This window comes from Sciurus carolinensis, chromosome 9 (genome assembly GCF_902686445.1).
Source record: "Sciurus carolinensis chromosome 9, mSciCar1.2, whole genome shotgun sequence".
Lineage (NCBI taxonomy): Eukaryota > Metazoa > Chordata > Mammalia > Rodentia > Sciuridae > Sciurus > Sciurus carolinensis.
Window position 1 is genome coordinate 15,209,416 of NC_062221.1, and position 5,585 is coordinate 15,215,000.

The 5,585-nt window shown below is 43.6% G+C and overlaps 1 long non-coding RNA gene across 1 annotated transcript in view; it reads left to right on the top strand.

Annotated features, from left to right (window-relative positions):
• Positions 1–1,615: 1,615 nt before the first annotated feature.
• Positions 1,616–5,585, top strand: part of LOC124993807 (uncharacterized) — a 7,550-nt gene continuing 3,580 nt past the window's right edge. The window contains exon 1 of the long non-coding RNA XR_007110338.1: positions 1,616–1,973. This is a non-coding gene — a long non-coding RNA (uncharacterized LOC124993807). The remainder of the gene's footprint in view (positions 1,974–5,585) is intronic.

Here is a 5,585-nt window from a genome sequence, read left to right on the forward strand (position 1 = left end):
GACACTCACTGTCAATTTTTGCAATTGTGCCTACTGTACCTGACAGCAAATGTCACCTTCAACATTGTGTCCTAGGTGGCTCACTCTCACTCCAGCCCTGCTAGTCCATTTAGGGACTTTAAAATATATTTTTAAAAAAATATTTCTTATTTGAGCTTATTCCACTAACTCTCTGCTCTAAGCCCATAGGAGGCATTTTAGGGAACAGGGGCAGAGGCAGTTCCTATCTTGGAACTAAGTGGTGTCAGGTAGACCTGGGTGAACTCAGGGCTGGAACTTTCCTTTCGTCTGTAAAATGCAGATAGTGCCTACGTCACAGGACTGTGAGCTTTGACTGAAACGTGCCCAGCACCCAGCACATCACGTCGCTCCCTAAGGGAAAGCTGTCGTCACGTTAGTATTATTGGTGGTAGTGGTGGTGACGTCACTGACACTGACCAGAGAAGTATTTTTTTTCTTTTTTGGTGCTGGGGATTGGCCCCAGGGGCGCTCAACCACTGAGCCACATCCCCAGCCCTTTTTTGTATTTTATTTAGAGACAGGGTCTCACTGAGTTGCTTAGGGCCTCACTAAGTTGCTGAGGCTGGCTTTGGACTTGCGATCCTCCTGCCTCAGCCTCCCAAGTTGCTGAGATGGCAGGTGGGCACTGAGCTTGGCCCCAGGTAATTATTTTAAGGAGGGAGCTTGCTGAAAAAAATACTCAGAAACTCTACCCAAGGAGACATCTGACAGTCACATCAGACTCAGACTCAAGCAGCACAAGGGGAACCCAATAATGCTGGGAGTTTCTCTGCATTTAAATTAATCCTGGCCATAGAATAGCCAGTTCCCTGTACTCATGGACTGCAGATGATTTTGCAGCACTAAGGATTGAACCCCAGGCTTCACACATGTGAGCTAAGTGCTCTACCACTGGGCTGTGTCTCCCGTCCTCTTTTAAAAAAAATTCTTGAGACTATGTGCCCAGACTGATCTCAAACGTGAAATCCGTCTGCCTCAGCCTTCCAAGTAGCTAAGATGACAGCATGCACCACTGCTTCCCACTGCGTGATTTTTATTTATTTATTTTTACTCTAAATGTGTCCCTTGCAACATTTGGGACATATTTATACCAGAAAAAAAAAAAAAAAAAAACAAAAAAAAAACAACCACATATTGCTTCTATGCAACTCAGATTTAACTGGCATCCTGCATTTTATCTGTCAACACGGGGAGGGGAGTTACTGGTGCAGGGACTCAAAAATACTGCGGGCGTAGGGTGCGGCTCTGGAATGTTCATTGCAGGGGTGCCGCAGGGCTCAGCGCTCAGCAGATCAGCAGATGAAGTGCTGAAGTCTTCCTTGGTGCTTTGGCTTCGGGCTTTCTCCTCCCGACAGCTTTTCCTGCTGCTTGCTGGGACCGGATGCAGGAATGGGCAAGACAGCTGGCAACGCAGATGGGAGAGGCAGGGTGGGGTGCGTCGGTTTAAAAATAAACAACAGTCCTTGGCCCATGCACCTCATCCAAACCCCCAGGGGAAATGCCAGCTGCCTTTGGGGTTGCCACCCTCACCCTAGCCCTTCTTTTAGGGGCTCTTCTCCCTACTGTGTGTTTCATAAGAGAACAAAAGGAGACAGAGCTCTTGCGGAGAGCTTTTGCTGAAGCCTCAGGTTCCTGATCCCCTGCGACATGCTGGGTTGGCTTAATGGATGCTCCTCCGGTAAAGACTGATCCTGATGGTCATACAGACTCGAAAACAAACACAAGCAAGAGCTTCGATTGAGCTCAGCCAGGAGGAACCTGGTATGTGTCACAATCAGTGACAAAAAGAAAGCACAAGGACACGTGCAGTCGAGGATGTTGCGATGACTGAGCAAATGGACAGAAAACTGGCGTGGGAGTGTGTGGGCGGAATCCTGTCCCCCAGACTCGGGTGCTGAAGCCCTAAACCCCAGCCTGGCTCGGCTCTGCTTGGAGATGGGATCTCTAAAGAGGTAATTAAGTTAAAATGGGGTCATTAAGGTGGGTCCTAATCCAATCCAACTGGTTCCCTCATAAGAAAAGAAGATTAGGACACAGGGACTGGACACCAGCGACAAGCCAGGAGCCACGACTTGGAAGAAACCAGCCCTTGAACTTAGTCTTTAAGCCTCTGGAACTGAGAAAACACTTCCAGGTTTTTGTTTTTCTTCTTTTTTATGGTGCTGGGAATCAAACCCAGGGCCTCGTGCATGCCACGCAAGTGCTCAACCACTGAGTCACGTCCCCAGTTCCCAAGTTCTTCTTGTTTAAGCCACCCGGTCCATGGCACTTTGTTATGAGCCACTTCATACAGGGGCGAGGGGCCGTTCGCATGTTTGTAGATGAGACTTACTTTACATTGTTATCTATGATTTATAGAGTCAGAGTGTCTTCCCCAGAAGCAGGTAATCCAGTCGGTTTGATAATGCGTTACTTTATGACTAGGATTAGTAAACTACTATTTGTGGGCTGAATCTGACACCACGGCTTGTTTTTGTAAATAAAGTTTTATTGGAACATACCCACAAAGGCAGAGATAAGCAGTTGCCATCTGTGAAATCTAAAATAATTGCTATCTGGTCTTTCACAGAAAAAGTATACAAAGCCTTCTCTACACAATGCTTGCTTTCCTATTAAAACACAAAGGTTTTTCTATGATTGCAACATGATTTAAGATCATCCATCCAAGGATTCCCAAATTTTGAGACTTCAGGGGTCAGTAAAATTAAAAAACAAAATCAAAAACAAAAACACCTTGAGGGATGGTGATAGGGTCTCCAATGTTCACTTTTGTTAAATATCCACTGCTTTGAAAGAGGATATCTTATTTATGCTTGTATGTATTTTGCAGTACTGGAGATGGAACCCAGGGCTGCTTTACACTGGGCTACATCTTCCGCCCTTTTTATTTTTTACTTTGAGACAGGGTCTTGCAAAGTTGCTGAAGCTGGCCTCAAGCTTGGAATCCTCCTGCATCAGCCCCCTGATAGGATTACAGGTTTGTGCCACTGTGCCCAGCTAAAAAGAGGATATTTTAAAGTATATGAAAGTTTTCTACTTTGTCCTTATATTTCTCTGGTTCTGTACAGTGAAAACCACACCCCCGAGCAGACAGTGTGCAGCCTGTGTCGTGGGGTCACTGACCTGGCCCCACCTCGGGCACCAACTGCTGGCTCTGTTCAAGGGGACGGCTGTCTTGGACCTGAAGCCTTGGCCTTATTCCCAGTGCGAAGGCGGATGCCTCTGAGGGAGAGGGCAGCATCCTGAGGGGCTGGTTATGAGCAGAGTCAGTCTGCAGGTGTGCCTGGTCCCCCTTTCCAGTTATGATGGGTTCCATTCTGCATTAAATAATATACCCCCGCTGATTTCAAATACAAATCCCATCTCCATTCAGGGAGAGATGAAGATTTACTGATGCACAGGGGAAATAAAACGCTTTCCTAGCTGGGCCAAAAGGGGCACATCTATAATCCCAATGACTGCAGAGGCTGAAGGAGAATTGCAAGCTCAAGGCCAGACTCAGCAATTTAGCGACACCCTGTCTCAAAATAAAAAATAAAAAGGGCTGGGGATGTTGCTCAGTGGTTAAGCACCTCTGAGTTCAATCTCCAGTACCAGAACAAACAAACAAAAACTTTCTAATAATATTAGAGAGGGGGCTGCGTGGCACATGTCTGTAATCCCAGCAGCTCGGGAGCCTGAGATAGGAAGATCATGAGTTCAAAGCCAGCCTCAGCAACTTAGTGAGGCCTTAAGCAACTTAGAGAAACCCTGTCTCAAAATTAAAAAAATAAAGATTCAGGACATCCGAATGCTCATATCTTGATCCAATTATCTTATAAAATACTTTCATAATAGTTCAGCAGTTTGACTGTGTTGCCCTTTAAGTTATACAGGACTATAAAATTTTCTATGCTACTCAATGTCCAACAGTACCAATGATTTAATTTTTTCTCTTATTTATGGAGTTAATCTAATCATGAACTCAACAAGCAATGTTCATTAAACAAAATATGTTACTTGTTATTGAAATTATTAAAGGGCACATGTGTGTGATTTATATATTTATAAATGAAATTTTAATTTATCATTTTTAAAAAAGGGACTGGGGATGTAGGTCAGTGGTCGAGTGTCCCTGGGTTCAATCTCTGGTACCAAATCACCAACATCATCATCATCACCTTGAAGAGACAGAATGCACAGTATCTCTCCAAACCAAAACGGAGCCTGGCACGGGGCAAGCACCAATATTTATTGAAAAGGTAACTAAGTCTAAGTAACTGCCTTTTTTCTCCCTAGATAATCCAAGAAAATTCAGCGAGGCTTTTTATTTTTATTTTTTGATAATTGAAATGGCCAATAAGGAAGGCAAGTCTTTCAGGCACAAAATGTTTCTTATGTTTATCTTTCTTCCTTTATCACTTTTCCCCCTTTTTAAGGTTTATACTTCCCCAAAACAACCATTAAAACTCAAGGATTCTGCCGGGCGTGGTGGTGCATGCCTATAATCTCAGTGGCTCTGGAGGCTGAGGCGAGAGGATTCCAAGTTCAAAGCCAGCCTCAGCAAAAGGGAAGCGCTAAGCAACTCAGTGAGACCCTGTCTCTAAACATAAAAATACAAAATTGGCCTGGGGATGTGGCTCAGTGGTTGAGTGTCCCTGAGTTTCATCCCCTGTACCCCAGCCCCACAAAAAAAGAGTCTTGGTTTTCACTAATTGATTTTCATTACATTTTACTGTCCAAAAATTTACATGAGTTAAGTCTTCTTATTCAACTGCTCTATTGATACATAAAATATAATGGTCTTTAAAAAGTCAATCTGCACACTCTCATTATTTATGCCTCTAGCAATTCCTGATTCGCCAGGCTTAAATTGTTAAATTATTTCACATTCATGCCTGGTTCCCTAAATTACAAGCATTTTAACATTTACATTTATTTTGTTTATTATTTTTTTAAATTTTTAGATGTTGATGGACTTTTATTTTATTCCTTTATTTCTATGTGGTGCTGAGGATCAAACCAGTGCTTCCCACATGCTAGGCAAGTGCTCTACCACTGAGCCCCAACCCCAGCCCCAACATTTACATTTCAAATAAAAATCTGAGAGTAATTTTTAAACCTTTGTAGCTTGCCACATTAAAACTAAGAACTCATCCCTATTTCCTATGAAAATACCTTCTGCTTTGCAAGGTTATTCTAAGTCCCTCCAGGTGGTTCAATCTGTCTTCTCTACTCTGGGGACGTAGCTCAGTGGTAGACCATGTGCCTAGCATGTACCAGGCTGGGTTTTCATCCCCAGCACCACCAAAAGAGGGGAAAAAATCCATATTCTTTAAAAAACAAACATTTGCCTGGTTCTGTGGTACATGCTTGTAATCCCTCAACTCAGGAGGCTGAAGCAGGAGGTTCACAAGCTTGAGGCCAGCCTTAGCAATTTAGCAAGGCCCTAAGGAATTGAGTAAGATCCTGTCTTGAAATTAAAAAAAAAAAAAAAAAAAAAAGGGCTGGGAACGTGGCTCAGTGGTGAAACACCCCTGGATTCAACCCCCAGTACCAAAAAAAAAGGAAAAAAAAATTTTTTT